Raw genomic sequence first — 20029 nt, forward strand, 5'->3', positions numbered from 1 at the left:
TGTTACACTAGAAAAAGACACTCTGCCCCATGGTCTGTGTCACCATGACCTGGAGGGTGAGGGATCGGTGGGTGGCAGTGGTGGTGGGGGCGGTGGGTGGCGGTGGTGGTGGGGGTGGTGGGCGGGGGTGGTCAGTGGTGGTGGTAACAGATATTTCAGACCCTGCCCTCTCCTCTGTAAGCCTGGTATAAACTTACTGTGACAATCACTTCTTGTTTAGGGAATTAAGGAATAGATTGTCTTCAATAGGTCAACATTTTCAGATGTATAAACCTGTTTTTACCAAATTATAGAATTATACTGCTGTCTGCAGTCTGAAGTGTTTTTACAAAATTAAAAACAAAACAAAAAAACAGTTAATTTATTAATAACTATTTTGCCAAGGAGTTCCTGGCAGTGCAAATGGTTAACATGTTTGGCTGCTAACTAAAAGGTTGGAGGTTCAAGTACACCCAAAGGTGCCTCAGAAGAAAGGCCTGGTGATCTATTTCCAAAAAAACAGCCATTGAAAACTCCATGGAGCCCAGTTCTACTCTGACACACACGGGTCACCGTGAGTTGGAACTGACTTGACGGCAACTGAACTGGGACCATGCCTTAGCACTGTGTTGAGTGTTACTGTAAACGAATTGATTCATGCCTTGTCTTCCCTTTACTAAATAAATACTAACTGACGTTAATGAAAAATTCAAGGCAGAAAGCTATCTCAAAGTAAGCCAAGTGATATATTTACAATAAAAACAACAATAAGTAAACACTATATATAAAAAGGAAACCCTGGTGGCATAGTGGTTACGTTCCATGGCTGCTAAGCAAAAGGTCGGCAATTGGAATCCGCCAGGCGCTCCCTGGAAACTCTGTGGGGCAGTTCTACTCTGTCCTATAGGGTCACTATGAGTTGGAATTGACTCGAGGGCAACGTTTTTTTTTTTTTTTTTTTTGTATGTATAAAAAAATAAAACCCTTCATTTTTTTTCCCTTTAGGTTTTGGGCAACGGAATTAATTAGACTGATATCTCCAGTAAAAGTGCCGAAAATCACGTGTTAAGTCCAAAGAGGAATTTTCTTTAACTTTAGAGGCCGGCTTTAAACAGCAGTAAGCTTTGGTATACTTTTAATGTAAGAGCTGTTATAAGGTATAAGAACAATGGAAAAGTCTTCTCACCAAGACTTTCTGAATAATCAGGGCACCAAGAGAGAATGCAAACTGTTTGACAGAGATGGAAATCAATTCCTTCTTGGATGGTCAAGAGCAGAGTTAGTAAGAAGGAATGCCTCCTTCAGCAGACGTTAGTGCTGGCAGGAGGAGGTGCGACTCCTGGTAGAAGACAAGTGGCACATGTTCCAACAGCAATGGCTGGCGGCTATGTTTCTGCCTTTCCTCAAGAATGGGTTCTGATGGTGGGAAGGTTAGAATTCAGAGAAGAATGACAGTGATCATCGGTGAGAAACAGACAGGCAAAACCATCACAGATGGACGTGTATGGAGCTGGCTCGTTCTTCCAGTCACACGTTTGATTCTGTCAACAAGACCCGGAGACTTCTATAAGTGAAGCTATGGATGGCAGATTTGCCAGCGAATCTGATCTCCTTGGAGATGTTCAAATATTTTGAAATTCCTTATCTTTACAGAGAGTCATATGGGATTGGAACCATCCATGAAAATGGAGCAACCTAGGGAGAAGATTAGAAAGGAAAGGACTACTAAGTCTGTCTTAAAGAGTGCCTTTCCGTGAGGCTGGTCTAGGGTATTTAAGTATATCAGCCAAAGCATTTTAGATCTTCTGAAGGAATAGCCCCGGGGTAGGGGTGGGGTTCCAGGATTTAACAATTGCTGTTTTAGAACAAAGGGACTACACCTCCCTACCTTCTTGGATGATATTCCAGTAAAGACCTGCTCTCAAAGGAAACACACTCTTGGACAACAAATAGACCAGTCAGGCACTGGGAAGCTATGGGTTTGGAGTCAGCTAAAGCATCACTGTAGTACATCTGTCACAGAGAATGCCACACTTGGGAGCACTTTAGACTTAGAGCAAGAAAAGACATCCCTCTCAAGAGAAAGGCTTCCCAAATTAAAGCAGTGCATCAGCATTGTGAGATCTACTGAGCAGGTAAAGACAAAGCTGCTTCACAGCCTGCTAGGAATAAGAGTCCTGATTAAAGGTCATGCCATGCTTCAGATTCTGGTTCCTTCAGTTATTCTTCCTTCACTCTTTATCTCCATGAACTTGTCTATTATTATTTGCTGGTTTTCTTTCTTACTCATTCTCTCTTTTCCCCTCCTTTCTTTCTTCCCTTCCTCCCTTCCCTTTTAAGATGTGCTGCACGCCCAGTGTTATGTTACTGAATCAACAGCAAAACTGTTTCCTTATAGTAAGGATGGGTCTGTACTGAGACAACCACATTCTCACCATGTCCTTCCTGGGACCACAGGGACATCTTTGTGAGATGCCTGCATTCACAAATTGGCTCACACAGAGCCCAAACCTGTGGCCTTGGCCTAATTATTAGCATCCTGCTCTAACTAACCGAGTCAACTAGCTGGGAAATGCTGTTCTTCATTTGCAAAGTGTAATCACTAATTTGGCAACTTGGAGTTTCTGGAGCAGTTATTTAGGGAAAATTGTAAATCTGAAACAGAAAACAGGGAGGCAGGATGGTGATCACATATGTCAGCAAGTCAAAGTGAAGCAAAAACAGACGGGCCCAGTATTGCATTCTAAAATTTATAAATAACTGCCACAAAGGAAAAGAAATGCATTTCTAAGTTGAATGTCTTTATGAAAAACGTGTTTTTCATACATGTGGACAACAAGTGGACACAGGTCTAAGCTGCGGCAGAGGATGACTACACTGGATATCAGAAAGACCACCTGGTGGTAATTGGTCACATACTTGTATGTTCCAACATGGGTACCATCTTTAGAAAATGATAATCGTTCCATTGCCTAGAAGGATGGACTAAATTACTTTTGAATCTGAGATGATGTTTAGTTTCTCAAACATACCCATTAGTAATTAGTCTAGGAAACTGCGTTGTGTGAAATAGTGTCAATTCTTCTGCACATTATGGCTTTATGTGAGAGCTTAGCTTCAGAGTACAAATGGAGTGGCCCTCAGAGATGGGGTATTACTCTCCAAAGACCAGTGATGCTACTTGTCTGACCCTGTTGTTTAATATTTGTTGAGGTCCACAGTCTATTAAGTTTTGTACAGAACAGACATCAGGACCTCAGCTGGTTAGAATTGTTCAAAAGGTCCACATAGTATTCAGAGAGAGTAGCTGACTTAAATGGGGTTCAGAGATTCAGCACAGTCACAGTTCTGGAATTTTAAACTATGAGGGATCTTGAAGGTCACCTGGCCTTGCCTTCTACTTAACAGAATATTAGAGGCCTAGGGATACAAGTCCTGGCTCTAAAATTCAACTAAAAAAAATTCAACTAACCTGGGCTCAAGTCTAAACCCTCCCATTACTACATATTATTGGACAAGTTACTACCCTCTCTGAGTCTAAATTTTCCATTTTTGTATAAATAAGAGTTCCCTGAAGGGTTGCCATGAAGAGTGGAGATAAAAGGTGTAAAGAGACTTTCATAGTGCCTTACTTCCAGTCAGTGGGATTACTACTCTAGAGGAGGAAACTGAGTCTCAGGGAAGTTAAATGACTTGCCCAGGGCCACACAGCTAGTTGGTGGATCTTCTTAACTCCCAGGAAAGTATTTTTGTTATTACAGGATAAAATCCTGTTCCTAAACATTCCAAATCCATGTAGAACTAAAGGGAAAGAGAAGCAGTACTGGAAGAAGTTTGTCTTTTTCTTTCAGCTCCCTTTTCTGGTCCCTCTTTCTTCCCTTGTGGTGTACTCTCTCCCACTCCCTAACCCCACAGCACCAATGTCCACATCTCTAACTGCCCAGAACTCCCCATAAGACCCCTGACTGAGTTGTGCTCTCCTAGCTCAGTCTTCCTTCTACCACTTCCTACAACAGAGCCAAACTGTTCTTGACCTGTTGTTCTTTCTTATTTGATAATCAGGCTGGAAAGCAATCTGTTAAACTAACCCCTATGAACATGCTAATGAAGACAACATGGTTTGGTGGGAAACTGGTGGATCTGAAATAAGAAGTCCTGGGATCTAGTCTGTCACCGCCTCCCTCTGTGTCCTTGGAAAGTCATTTCCCCTGCGAGGTCTCAGTTTCTATTAGGGGATCACTCAGGGCCCTTCTAATTTTGACACCCTATGTCTCTGACTTAATGTGTCACCCCTCCAAGGGTATCTACTGTTTGTTAAACTCCTGGAGCTAGCAAAGTCACCAAATCAAAGGCAAACATCTCCAGTGGCATCAGTTCATGAACCATGAAAAAGATGCAATTTTTTCCCTTTTTTTTTTTAGATAGGAAGTTCCTTCTAGCAACCTTCAAACCACAACATATGTTGACATCATCTATGTGTAAGGGTTTTATGGATAGAGAACTCAAAGAGTGATGTTCCAGTATTCTGGGGCTTCAAGTCAACAAAATGATCCTCAGTTCAGAGGGCCTAGAAAGTGCCAAGCCTTAAGTGTCAATTAAAAGTGAGGGTCATGGTCATGGCCCCCAGACCTTTTGTTGGCCCAGGACAGGCACCATTCCCGAAGCCAACTCTTCAGACATGGATTGGACTGGACAATGGGTTGGAGAGGGATGCTGGTGAGGAGTGGACACTTGAGACTATGTTGGCATCTCCTGCCTGGAGGGGAGATGAGAGGGTGGAGGGGGTTAGAAGCTGGTGAAATGGACATGAAAAGAGAGAGTGGAGGGAGAGAGCAGGTTGTCTCATTAGGGGGAGAGTAATTGGTAGTGTGTACCAAGGTGTATATGGGTTTTTGTGTGAGAGACTGAGTTGATTTGTAAACTTTCACTTAAAGCACGATAAAAATTATTAAAAAAAAAAAAAAAAAGTGAGGGTCAGAGCCCTTAACTTTATGAACAGATAAAAGGCAAACATAGAGAACTCCCTGAGCGGAGACATGTAAAGGAAGAGAATTGAGTGTAAAGGCCACTCAGATCAGCAGCAATGTTCTAGGGATAATTTCTGCAATCATTTTGAAAGGTATTTTTATTCAAATGGGTCTTCCTGAACTCTGAAACATTTCCTAAGGAAAAAAAATCCCCACGTCTAGATGCACTCTTATGGAACAAAAACACTCAATGGATCAAATTCTGGTTGAAGATCAAACAGAACGGAATCAGGAAGATATTTTAAACAGACGGAGTATACTTTCTGTAAAATGTGACATTTCCTTTGTGGAGACACATTTCATTTCACTGCTACACTGGTTTTGTCTTTTCCGCTACCCTTTTAATATTCTCTGAGAGGATGCAACATAGTTAAGGACCACTTGGGACATTTAGGATTGATGGGTTGACCCTTCTGAGGATATGTACAGGAAGCCTGACAGGATGTAAACCAAAAGCAGCCTGAATTTCCTTCCAGATTCCTGAGAAAAGACACACCATCATTTTCCCTATAGGTAAGGGAAAAAGAGCAAGCCTTGAAAAAGACCTGAATTATCCCCAAAGTAAAACCTGACATTCCAATTTTCCTGAGGAAAAATATCTATACAGCAAGTCCATTGATCACAGATCACTAAAGAGTATGTGTAAAATTCTTGTGACACTACACCTTCATATGTATTCTGCTTCATTTTTCTCTGTAGCATTTATCACTACCTGACATTATATTGAACATTTATTTATCTTCTGCCTCTCTCACTAGTCATATGTAAGTCACAAGAGGGCAAGGACTTGGTTTGTTTTGTTCACTGCTGGATCCTCAGTACCTAGTATACTACCTGCTACATGAGGAAAGGTCAATAAAGATTGGTTGAATGAATGAATATATGAATACAAAATTTTAAACTCATAGCCACTTGGGCTGGGTTTATAGCACACAGCTATCCTATGATCACACAAGTTATTTGCAAACTCACAGCTTGAGTTTTGGACCACTAATAGAAAGCTTGGCTGTTGTTGTTGTTAGGTGCTGTCGAGTCAGTTCTGACTCATAGTGACCGTATGTACAACAGAATGAAACACCACTCTGTCCTGCGCCATCCTCACAATCATTATGCTTGAGCCCATTATTGCAGCCACTGTACCAGTCCATCTCATTGAGGGTCTTCTTCTTTTTCGCTGGCCCTCCACTTTACCAAGCATGATGTCCTTCTTCAGGGACTGGTCCTTCCTGAAAGCATGTCCAAAATATGTGAGATGAGGTCTTGCCATCCTCGTTTCTAAGGAACATTCTAGCTATACTTCTTCCAAGACAGATTTGTTTGTTCTTCTGGCAGTCTATGGTATATTCAATATTCTTCGCCAACACCATAATTCAAAGGCATCAATTCTTCTTCAGTCTTCTTTATTCGTTGCCCAGCTTTTGCATGCATATGAGGCAACTGAAAAAGCCATGATTACCTTAGTACTTAAAGTGGTATCTTTGCTTTTTAACACATTAAAGATATCTTTTGCAGCAGATTTGCCCAATGGAATGCATCCTTTGATTTCTTGACTGCTGCTTCCATGGGTGTTGAGTGTTGATCCAAGTAAAAGGAAGTCCTTGACAACTTTAATATTTCAAAGTTTATCATAATGTTGCTTATTGGTCCAGTTGTGAGGATATTGTTTTATGTTAAGGTATAATCCATACTGAGGCTATAGTCTTTGATCTTCATCAAAAAGTGCTTCAAGTCCTCTTCACTTTCAGCAAGCAAGGTTGTATCATCTGCGTATGACAGATTGTTAACGAGTCTTCCTCCAATCCTGATGCCTGGTTCTTCTTCATCTAGTCTAGCTTCTCGGATTATTTCCTCAGCATACAGATTGAATAAGTACAGTGAAAGGATGCAACCCCGACGCACACCTTTCCTGATTTTAAACCATGCAGTATCTCCTTGCTTTACTTGGACAACTGCCTCTTGGTCTGTGTACAGGTTCCACATAAACATAATTAAGCGTTCTGGAGTTCTCATTCTTTGCAATGTTATCCATAATTTGTCATGATCCACACAGTTGAATAATTCCTTTGCATAGTCAATAAAACACATATAAATATCTTTCTGGCATTTTCTGCTTTCAGCCATCTCTGACATCAGCAATGATACCTCTCGTTCCACGTCCTCTTCTGAATTTGGCTTGAATTTCTGGGAGTTCTCTGTCAATGTACTGCTGCAACAGCTTTTGAATGGTTTTCAGAGAAATTTTACTTCTGTGTGATACTAAGTTTGGCTACTCAGATCCAAAAATGTTCATATCCTTTAACCAAGAAGTTTTACCTCTAGGATGTAGCCTAAATACAAACATTTATGAACAAATATGAAAGATTCAAGACAGCTTTACTTGCAACAGAGGAAAAATTACAAATAATTCAATGCCCAGCAGTAGAATAATGGTTGAGTAAATTGCAGTATACCTTTAAGATGGAATATTATGTAGCCATTAAAAATTTCTATAAAGAGTTTTAAATCACATGTGTAAGAGATTACGATAAACTGTTAGGTGAAAAAACTAAAATCACAGTTGAATATACAGTATGATGCCAACGAAAGAAATATGCCAACATTTAAATAATGTTTGCCTTTGGGTTGTGGGGCTACTTAGGTATTGTTCTGGACATTACAAATTTTCTATGCATGATCATGCCATAATTTGATATATGGAAGGAACAAAGTAAATAAAATAAAGTTTATTTTGTGGCTTACTGACAATTTAACCCTTTATTCTCATATATATAAGTAAAACTTGTTAATCTCATTCAATAAAATTGCTCAGTTAGACAATGCTGCGATAGGTAGCAAAAACAGTTCTTATACTTTTCTTGTCAATTACTTCTTGTAAGAAAAAATTGTTTTGCCAATGAAATCATATCATTTAATTCACTTTGAAAGCTTCATGCCAAAAAATGCATAGATGAGGGCGTCAATTTCTAATGAATTAGAGAAAATGGATAATACTTTTAAAATACTTTACTTTTTTTCCTCCTGTTTTGGTATTTTTTTTTTCTCTTCTTCCTTTAAGACGGTAGTTAAATGAGGTCTCAGAAGGGAAAGTGAGTCAAAACAAGAAAAAAGAGCCTTGGGCTTCCTTTCAACTCTCACATGGTATCTCCAGGCTGCAGAGCTCTAATTCTTGTCTGGTAAGACCCGCGCTCTCTTTAACCCTTTAGCCAGGATCCTGCCCTCTTCAGGAAGTAGGCTTCTTCTCCTACTACATGTGACTTGTTAAAGCCCAAACTGCTGTTAGATATCACCAGGTAGTTTTCAAGGGTATATTCTTAGCCTGAAGTACTGCGTTCAAGGACAATGTAACTTTATGGTAAAGAGTAAAACATAATACAGCTGCTCTGGGTGGGAGGGGCTTAGAGCTCCAACTCCTGGGAATTTCCTCATCTTTCCTTTCCTTGGGGGTGCTGGAATGAGAGTTGTGCAGGATACAGAATCTCCTTAAAAACACTGATCTGGTCCAATCTCCTCCTTATACAGACTGGGGGAAACGAGATCATAGGATACAGAATCTCCTTAAAAACACTGATCTGGTCCAATCTCCTCCTTATACAGACTGGGGGAAACGAGATCAGACGTTGTTGTTGCTGTTTTTGTTAGGTGCCGTTGAGTTGATTCCGACTCATAGCGACCCTATGCAGAACAGAACAAAACACTGCCCTTTCCTGAGCCATCCTTACAATCGTTGTTATGCTTGAGCTCATTGTTGTAGCCACCGTGTCAATCCACCTGGTTGAGGGTCTTCCTCTTTTCCACTGACCCTGTACTTTACCAAGCATGATGCCCTCCAAGGACTGATCCCTCCTGACAGCATGTCCAAAGTATGTAAGACGCAGTCTCTCCATCCTTGCTTCTAAGGAGCATTCTGGTTGTACTTCTTCTAAGACAGATTTGTTCGTTCTTTTGGCAATCCATGGTATGTTCAATATTCTTCGCCAACACCGCAATTCAAAGGCATCAATTCTTCTTCGGTCTTCCTTATTCATTGTCCAGCTTTCATATGCACATGATATGATTGAAAATACCATGGCTTGGGTCAGGCGCACCTTAGTCTTCAAGGTGATATCTTTGCTTTTTAATACTTTAAAGAGGTCCTCTGCAGCCAGAAGTTCAGGCTGGTTTCAGAAGAGGATGTGGAACCAGGGATATCATTGCTGATGTCAGATAGATCCTGGCTGAAAACAGAGAATAGCAGAAGGATGAGACCAGATAGGGGCCGTAATATGCGCAATGTCACATGTTGCCTGATTAAATATTTCAGCTGACTAATCCATAAAATAATCATAATTGTCTAATGAGAAAATCAAGAGTACATGTTGGGAAAATACAAAAGAAAGTAATAATAGAATAAAATGACTAAATTAGTGAAACTCCAAATTTGAGATTAAAATGTTATTACCCAAACCTATTCTTCATATACTAAAGGAAACTTTACAACAGAGGCATGGCTTAGGAAATAGGATTTTCTTGTTCTTTAATTTGGATTTTATTCTCTTTTTTAATTTGGAAGAGTTTTGAAAATACTGAAAAGTATAAAGAATAATATAAAAAACACCACCATAAACACGTAAACTTGTCTTCTTTGCTTCGTAAATAAAAATATACTTGTGTGTATATATATATACACACACACATATAGTTGTTACTGTTGTTGTTTTTAAATAAAAGAAATAACACGTTAGGTGTGACTGAAGTCCTTTGTATTTCTTTTCAGCCCCATTCCTCTCATGAATTTAGTCTGTAAATATACTTGTCCAATTTTCTTTATAGTCCAATAAATATATTTGCTTGTTCACCCATAAAATAGCTTTTTTATTATCCAAATATTAATTAAAATTTAAGTGGATTTTAACATAGTTGCTAACATGCTCACTTTGTGGTAATAAAAAGATTGATTTGATGAAGACAGGCAATTTCGCAATTCCAAACCTCTGAACTAGATTCCTAAAGAAAAGTCCTCAGTTTTTTGAAACAACTATTACAAACTCTACCATGATTTATTCTTTGGATCCTTATGCGGAGCCTGACTGACTCAAAGTTAACATTCAGCTTCTCAAGTTTTGGTTTTTTGATTAATTATCTATAAGATAGAAAACGCTGCTAAAGTCAGAGGCAACAAAGGCAGGCCTGACACCAGAGGTGGCAACTGATGTCCTGATCATGAAGGAAACAACAAAAAAGATGCAGGAATTGGATAACCGCATACATAATAACAGCTACAGAAAATGTCAAATTGCATTAGGAAGAGACAATGGTGTAATATATTTTAGGACGCTTCCACCAAAAATAATTGAGATTTTTAAAAATGTCCAGTGCTTTGGGGCTCTGGGAGCCACAAAGTCCAATTCTGTATGTGGCTGTGCCATTTATTCGCCGGATGACCTTGATTGCTCTGTCTCCAGTTCCTCCCAGTAAAATGGCGATAATAATGCTCACTATTTTTTTTTTTTTTTTATCACATAGAGATGTTGTGGAAACGAAGTGAGATCATTCACTTAAAGCATCAGGAACTGTGCCTGGCACAGGGTAGTTGTAACAACAGCAGTAGTAGCAGTAGCAGTAGTAATGTTGTTAGGTGCCATTGAGTTGGTTCCGACTCATAGTAACCCTCTAGCAGCAGTAATAGTAGTAGTAGTAGTAGTAGTGGTAGTAGTATTTGGAAAACTAGCCTGTGTGGAAGAGTTCATGACCTGGATCAGGAAAGGGCACAAACTCTGGAGTTACCTGTGCTCCTTTACCAGCTGTGTGGCCCTGGGGGCAATGACAGTAGAGAGGCTGTGGGGGTCAGTGGTGTGGAAGGTGCTCACTGCCTTGCACAGAGGACGTGCTTAACCCACATTAGCTGTTATACGTGTTCCAGGTAAGCAGTGCCTTAGCACTCTTAAGGCACATCCTCTTTTTAAAGTGCAGAGGCAAGCTCACAATTCCCTCACAGTAAGCAAGTCCAGGGAAGCCAGAGATCTCATCGCATTGATTAGCTTATTTCGGAGCAGTTTGTCTAGGTTCGGAAGGACAGTATGCAATCATTGCTGTAAATACAGCCCTAGCAGCCACAGCTCTGCAGGAGTACATGGGGGCCTAAAAGGGGGGCTCTTTTTCCTTGAAAAGGGGTGGCTAAGCACCCTCTGAAATTCTTACTCATAGAAAGATCACTGCGAAAGAAAGGCCTAGATGATGCTCTGAAAAATGGACCAGTGAATTATGCTAACAAGTGCTTTGTAGTTCTCAAAGCACTTTCACACACATGAACTCATCTAACCCTCACGGTGGCTCTGTGAGAAGGGAGGCATCATCCCCATTTGTCGGAGGAGGAAACTGAGGTACAGAGAATTTAAGTGACTGCTCCAAGTTACTCTCTTAATAACAGCAGAATCCAGTACACTCCTGCTTCCTTTTCGGGGCTTCTGTAATGCGTACATGACCCTGTGGAATGGTCCTTGCTGGTATGTAGTTACCGTATTGTAGGCATCCTATAATTTTTCCAATTTTTTTGCTACCTTATTTGTTGCGGTCAGCTTAACTTTAAATCCCACACACTTGTACCTACTACATCACATGTGCAGTGTGTGTGTGTGTGTGTGGGTGGGTGTTTGTGTGTACACACATGCATACATGGATGCACACATGTAAGTGTATGCTGGAAACAAGTGAATTTATTGTTCACACTTTATTTTTAAATGTACTTTTCGAAGATGAAAATCTTGGGTTGAGTTCGAAGACTGATGTGATTCAGCCAAATTTTGAGGGCATTAAATCACTCTTTTGGACTGAAGCCCAAGAAATAATTCAGTTGCAACAGAGGGAAAAAAAAAAAAAAAAAAGCCCTTAAATGAACCATGTTTTGTTTCTGAAAACATGATCTAATTTCTTTTCTAAAGGAAGAGCAAAAGAACTTTGTTGCAATCTCCAGCTGTCAACCTGCCTCCCATACTTCTGCCCTCCAGCAAAAGCAAGGGACATCAGGTGACAGACCCCAAATTTCAACTAGTTACACAAATTACAGACCTTCTTATCATGATGTCCTCTTGACCTTCTGCCTTTCCCCTACAAAGAAGAATGAGACACAGTTTAAATCAAAACGACTCTCATGGGCAATTTTACAAAGCAAATAGAAGGCGCAGTTGTCCCTCTGCTCCCCTGCTTCCCCCGCTGGGCCAGCCTGTTCCCTCTTTCTCTGCAGGCAGGAGCTAATAATTAGAAAGACCTTTCCCACCCCCAGACAACCATGCTCTGCTTGCCAAGAGTCCTGTTTGCTCAGAAGAAAGAGTTTGACAAAATATTTATAAAAACAAACATAATCGATGCCAAGTCCCACTTTTAGGGGATACAAGAAAAGGCTTCTCTGTGGGGCACCACACTGCCTGACAGAGGCTGATCCAAGGTCTGTACTGGTCCTATCACATGGTTAGGCATATGGCAGTCTTTCTCTTGGCTTTTTAACTTCTATGCCTAGTACACTTTTCACCAAGCATATGAATAATTACATTTACTATGGAAGAGTCAATTCAGAAATGTATCAGTCTGGGACCACAGGAAATAGTCTTTAAATATGACTGCTCCTAGCAGTAAGAGAAAGCTTTGTGAACTCAACAGAGAGGAAATTAAAGTGAGGGCTAATTAGTACTCGGAAAATAGGCCATTACTAAAAAAAAAAAAAAAAAAATTTTTTTTGAGGTAGGCTGCTTACTGGCTAAAACTTATTCATAATATTTGTATTACCTGTAGATCTGTGATCTATAAAACTGGAGGGCTGCGAACCTGAACACGGTGAGAATCAAAACAGGTGCCTCTGCCTGTTCCCATTATGCACATTAGCCCATGGCCTTCTCACAGCCTGTTAAACAGCTGAATTTGAAACAATACGGGTGCAGGCCAAACACTTGCCTGAAGGGCTGTCTGTCTTGGGATTTGGCCATGTACATCGATTTTTTTTTTTTTTTTTGGTCCACATTTTTCATGAAACACAAATATTTGCCATGGCAACTGGGGTGTCACATGACATGCTGCTACATAAACAGTCTGGAAATCTCTTAAAGAGAAACAGCCCACCAGGGCTGAAAACACAGTCAAAACATCTTGAGGAAGATTTGGCATTAAAAGCTTCAGGTCGTGTAAGAACAGGTAACAGTCTATTCTGTAGACAAGTAGGATTAACTTCTTCTGTGCTACTCTTTAATTTTTGTTTCTTTTCTATTTTTTTTTTATGGGAGCAGCTGTAAACAAGACAACCACATAGGCGAAGCCCAGAAAAAAGACACTGCCAGCTGTCTTCTTTCTGTGGTGAAAAGTTTCAATTACCACAAGTCTCCCCGTGGCCTATAAACATAAGAAAGCAAGACCAAGCTACAAAAGTCCTGCTTCTTTAAATGGGAGGAATCTCCATCAGGATGAAGTACATTGTGCTGTGAGGTCCTAATGTTGCATAATACAGGATATCTTCCCCCTTCTCATGAAGACAATCTGGTCAAAATTGGAGATTTGCCTTTTTATCCTATGCTTAATGGTACAAATGAAATAGAGTGAAACCTCACACTATCATATCCTATACAACACAAATTTGGATATAAAGTAATAGCTGTTGTATCCTGGGCCCCTGGACTCCTAAATAGCTAGCTAGTAGTATAGGTTGATCCAGTCATGAAGTTAGTTTCACAATTATGCAACATGAATGAATTTTGTTTTAGACTCCACTGAGAGTGTCGTGGTGCAGTTTACTTTTGCACCAATCCCCCCTTTAAAAATTAAATGCACCCCAGCAGCAGCTGAAATAGAACTTTTATGTATATGAAAAGTACAACTCCATAGAACATGTGCATTAGCAAAACACTCACTGGCAATATTGTATACAAGAACAAATTTCTTTTTTTAGTTAGAAATATAAATACCTTTTGTTTTTGTTTCTTGGGATGGTGTATCTTCATTTCTGTTGGAGTCGACTGTTTCTGGGGTGTACTGGAAGGGGCTGTAGATAGAGGTAGTGCAAAGTTACCTCTTCCAGAAAGAGAGGCTGAGTCATTGGGTGATGCTATTGGGTTTGTACCTTAAAAGTCAATTTGCTCTGTCAATCACTGATCACTCACTGTCAGTCTTTCCTGTGTCAATTCAGTGAAGCATCTGTGATCATCAGCTTCTAAAGGAAGGCATCACTGGGCAAAAAGCATGAGATGGAAACAGTTCCATGGGAATATAAGGTCATCCTGCCTTTTGCAAACTGCCTAGATTAGAGATTAATATTTATCTCATAAGATGTTTCACTATAAGATTTCTTTAAATAGCCAGATTCCCAAGATCATTTTAAAGGTAATTAATATAGCTATATATGATGGACTATTATGTAGAAGGAAAAAGAGGAAGATCCTCAACGAGATGGACTGACACACTGGCTGCAACAATGGGCTCAAACATGGCAATGATTGTGAAGAGGGCACAGGACCGGGCAGTGTTTTATTCTGTTGTACATAGGGTTGCTATGAGTTGGCACCAATTTGACAGCACCTAACAACAGTCATTAAAAAAGATGATTCTAAAGAATTTAAATGACTTGGGAAAATGATACATGTGAAAAACACAGTAAAGATTATTTTGAAATTAATTAAATCTATGAACAACAACTTTTGGAGAACACATCTAGTTCTTAAATGGGCAGAAGTGCTGCTAGACACCACTTGGGAGCAAAGACCCATCTTGCCTGTCACCTGGCCACAAATCTGACCTTAGAAGAGCCCAAGTCTGAGATTCTCAAGGGAGAAAAATCCTTGCAATACTCTTTCTAAGAAAGAGAACAAATAATTATTTAAATAGTTAATTGAGTAGAAGAAGCCAGGCTTCTTCCAACTTAATTCTTTAGCTTACCCCTTTTTCTGTTAGTTCTATAATAACAGTCTTAGAAAGAACTGACAGACATTGATCACATACAGAACACTAGTAAAGGATATCAATACATAATTTGGAGTGTTACCTGGAGGTTCATTACCTCTCAAGTTGCCTCAAGTATACTATAAGAAATATCTTCAGCTACTTCTTAAGAAAGAGAATTTCACAGTCATCACTAAAACTCCTTTCCAGGTAAATAATCTTTACTGTGTGTTTCACATTTATCATTTTTCCAAGTCATTTAAATTCTTTAGAATCATCTTTTTTAATGACTGTTGTTAGGTGCTGTCAAGTTGGTGCCAACTCATATCTGGCCAAACCACTTTTACCACCTCACTGGTTTCACTGGCTTCCAGCTACCCTCCCTGACTGTGAGGCTGCCTGCAATTTACAGCCCTGGTGGTACAGTGGTTAGGTGCTCAGCTGCTATTCAAAAGGTTGGCAGTTAGAACCCACCAGCTGCTCAACAGGACAAGGATGTGGCAGTCTGCTTCCATAAAGATTACAGCCTTAGAAACCCTATGGGGCAGTTCTACTCTGTCCTATAGGGTCCCTGTGAACTGCAATCAACTCAACAGCCACTAGTTTGGTTTTATTGGTTTTTGCCATCCCCAAGCTTGGCCAGTTTGCTACAATGAATGAAGACCCACTCTAAAACCTACAAGTTTTTGCCTTAACCACTTTGGACTTTGCTCTCCCCCTCCGGAAGTCCAGTCTACACCTTGCTCCTGAGCTGTTTTGAATCCCCAAAGTTACCAGTAAAACCTTTTACTATTGCTTGCAGACTCCGTACACTTTTTGTTTAACTTGCAAGTTCCCTCAAAGAAGTAAGATTTATGAATAAATTTCCATGTTGAAACAAAACAGCAGCTGACAAGCTTTCAAGTGGGCAAATTTTTAAAGGATTTCAGTAAAATTTTAACAAAATACGGTAGGACAAAGATTGCAAAGATTTGTAATTTCACATGGATAATCCACAGTTAAAAAAAAATTTTTTTTAATCCACAGTTAATGGTATTTCTAAAAAAAATTAAGTTAATAAATTAAGATAACTAGGTGATATTTTCCTAGTTCTCTGCAGAAATGCTATCACTAAATTATAACTTCATGTAGCCTTGGACAGAATGGGGCACATGCATTTGAAGAATGTGTCTGCCTCACTTACAAAACTGAATTTGAAGGCATTGTCTATTTTGCTACCCAATTTCCCTTCTGGAAAAATCTGCATGATAAGTTTTGCCAGACTAATGTCAGGGGCAAAAAGCATTGTTTTTTCTGGACAAATTTATATGCTTCTGTAGAAGTTATTGATTCTTGCCTGCCAAGTAGCCATCCCCCTTCTCTTCCTTGCTAATTGTTGTGTGCTGTTGAGTCGATTCCAACCCACAGGGACCCTATAGGACAGAATTGAACTGCCCCATAGGGTTTCCTTAAGCTGTAAAGATTTATGGCTTTGGAAACTCTATGGGGCAGTTTGACTCTGTCCTATAGGGTCAGTATGAGTTGGAATCGACTTGATGGCAATGGATTTGGTTTTGGTTTAATCTTTATGGGAGCAGATAGCCAACTCTTTTCTTCCACGGAGCGGCCAGTGAGTTTGAACCAGTGATCTTTCTGTTAGCAGCCAAGCACTTAACCGTTACGCCACTAAAACTCCTTTCTTTTTAATAGGATCCCAGTTTTTTCAGGGTGACAGTATGTCACATTTAGCAAAAAATTTGTTTTTAATAAAGCACACAGTTAAATTTGAATTTCAGATAAACAATGAGCAATTTTTAATATGTCTCAAATATTAAATATGTTTAATGTCCAACAAAGAGGAATGGAATTTTCAAGAATGGATTAGACTATACATAACTCATCATATTAACTATTTAGTGTAAGTATGTCCCTGATCCTAGCCCTGGAGCCCTGGTGGCACAATGGTTAAGAGCCGCAGCTGCTAACTAAAAGGTTGCCAGTTTGAATCCACCAGCCGCTCTCTGGAAACCGTATGGGGTAGTTCTGCTCTGTCCTATAGGGTGGTTATGAGTCGGAATCAACTCAGCAGCACCTGTCTCTGGAGATTTACTTTGCCAGCCTCTCTTATGGAAGTGTTCACATGACCAGTGAGAAGAGCTGGCACTGCTACTTTTTCTTTCCACTTTTCACTATTATAAATGTTGCAGTGGTGGTCCTGGCGACATGCACAGAAATGAAAGGAACACTCCCAGGTCCAGATATGAAGTAGAAATTGAGCACTTAAGCAGATGCTGTGATCACCTTACATATATTGTCAGTCTCTGTTAACCTAGGGACTTGGGTTTTGCCTACTCATGGACAGGAGATAAGGCCTCAGGATCCTTGCGAAAAGCTGGGACTTTCAATAGGATGCATTCTCAGTGAAAGGGTGGCTTAGGAAAAATTTCAACCCCTGCCCAGGAAGATGAATAGGAAGCTTGTCACTTCCTGCCAGACTTCATCTCTATTCTGGGAGAAAAAAAAAATCTCTCTTTAAGAATTCGAAATTCTAATTTGTGCCTCATGCAGCTTGAAGTTAACATTTATATTATTCACAAGTGTCAGAAATGCCAAGCTAAGAAACTGACATGAAAATTTTTCCGAAGCCAGGGCGATATTCCTGGGACTCTAAACAGAAGCTAATGCAAAACTACGTTGGAAGGTCACTCACCTCACAATCTAGGCCACAGGGACCCTCAGGAAAAAACAAGCAAGAATACCCACCAAAGAAGAATTAACAATTCAAAAATCTTAAAATATTTAGTGAGACAATCTACCTTGAGCAAGTCAGTAGAGGCCACCCCAAACAACAGAAACATACCTCAAAATTTGAAATAAAAGAGCAACCTGAGATTACAAAATAAAGATGCTTAAAATGATTTAAAGAGTAAAAGAGATGATATTTTAAAACAGCACATGCAGATTTGATGACAAACCAAACAGAACTTCCAGAAATGAAAAATACCATTGTTAAAATTTAAGACTTACTGGGAAATTAGTGAAACAGAAAATAAATCCGAGGAAATTACTCAGAAAGCAACACAAAGATAAAGAAATGGTAAATGTGAAGGAGGAGGATAGAATGAGTAGCTCTGCCTAGTTCTAGTAGAAAAGAATATAGAGAAGAGAGTAAAGATACCATTCAAAGAGATAATGGAGGAGAATCTTACACAATGACCAAAAGACTTGAAGCCTCAGATTCAAGAAACATGGTGAGAGTCCTGAGCAGGATAAATTGAAATAAATCCATACCTGGCACTTCACAGGGAAACCTCATGAGAGAGAGAGAGAGAGAGAGGGAGAGGAGAGAGGGAGGAGGAGAGAGAGAGGAAGAGCAGAGACAGGTGGAGAGAGAGGAAGAGAAATAGAGACAGAAAATATGCATGAATTTTAAAAGCTTCCAGAGGGAAAATACAGATAACCTACAAAGGAACAACAATTAAACCAGAACTGACTTCTCTCAGTAGCAACAACAGGAGCTAGAAGATAATATTTTAATAATTCTCTCTCTAGGTAAAGTCAAAATTCAATAATGAGGGAATTAAGGTATTTTCAAAAAATCAAAGACTAATAATATTTACTATTTACAGACTCTTGATGACAGAACTAAATTATGCTCTTCCATTATTTCTTTGAATAGTATCTTTACTCTCTTCTCTCTATTCTTTTCTACTGAAACTACTATCAGATATTAGGTAGACCTCATTCTGTCCTTTCCTTCATATTTACCTTTTCTTTATCTCTTCCTGCTACATTTTCAGCAAAAAGGAAACATATGGAAGAGACGGTGAGAAAAGAAACTGAAAAATCTGAAGACTAAATCTAAATGAAACTAAATACATAAAAAACATAATACCTAGCTTGAAGTTAGAAAAACAAGACAGGGAATAATAACATATAAAACAGAAGTAGATTATCAGAATTAAAGGGTTCTAAAAAATTTTTTTTTAAGTCCTTGGGATTATTCAAAATGGGGTAGAAATATTAATTTTTCTTTTGTTAAATCTTGTATGTATGTTAAATATAGAAAAGTATTAACTAAAAAACTGGAAGTAAAATGTATAATTTCCAAATCAGTAAAGGATGACGAAAGGAAACAAAATCCTTTTCAATAAAATAGGAAAACAGGCGAAAAAACACAGTAAAAAGCACAAATAAGATGGCATAAATATGTCAATATATCACAGATCACAATACATGTAAATGGATGCACTGTACTCATTATAAGATAAAGATTTTAAGATTGCATAAGAAGAAAACAAAATCCAGCTCAGTGCTGTATATAAGAGATATATCTTAAATATAACAGTACAGAGTAGTTGTAACAATGGAGATGAAGAATCTCATTTTGGCAGTATGGTGGACTGATCCTTTTATTGGAAATAAGTAATTTCTTCAGCGCTACCTTTAAATTCACTAATTCTCTCTTCAGCTGTAACAATCTGCTGCAAATTCCACTGACTGAGTTTGTAATTATATTTTCTGTTTCTAGACATTTTTTGGCTCTTTTCAAATCTTGATCTTTACTCATATCTTTGATTCTCTCCTTTATTTTTTGAAATACAGGAAACATACTCATTTTTTATTCTATGTCTGATAAATATCTGAAGGTTTATGTATCTGATACCACTGATTTTGCTCACTCATGATGTCTTGTTTCCTCGTATGTTTTATAAATTTTGACTATGTAATGTGTTCATTTTCTTTAAAACTCAACCTATAGGAATCCTTTGAAGCCTAAGCTACTGGTAGGTTCTTCTAGACAGGGCTTACATTTGCTTCTGACAAGCAATGGGGACACACTAATCTGAGTCCACTTCAAACTAAATTCTCAGCTTAAGGTTTTTAGACCATTAGATCATGTGATTTGGGCTACATAATGGAATGCTTGCAAGTATAAAGTCTCTAGGGAAAATTTTATTTTTATTTTTCCAGAAATAATAAAAGCCATTAACATACAGATTCAAGATTCTCAATAAATCCCAAGCAAGAGAAATAAAAAGACATATCCACCTAGACATATCAGAGTGAAACTGTAGAAGATAAAAAGATTTTATATGCAAAGAAAAAAAAAAAAGATAAATTACTTTTAAAGGAACCATAATTCAACC

Source organism: Loxodonta africana, chromosome 13 (genome assembly GCF_030014295.1).
Source record: "Loxodonta africana isolate mLoxAfr1 chromosome 13, mLoxAfr1.hap2, whole genome shotgun sequence".
Classification (NCBI taxonomy): domain Eukaryota; kingdom Metazoa; phylum Chordata; class Mammalia; order Proboscidea; family Elephantidae; genus Loxodonta; species Loxodonta africana.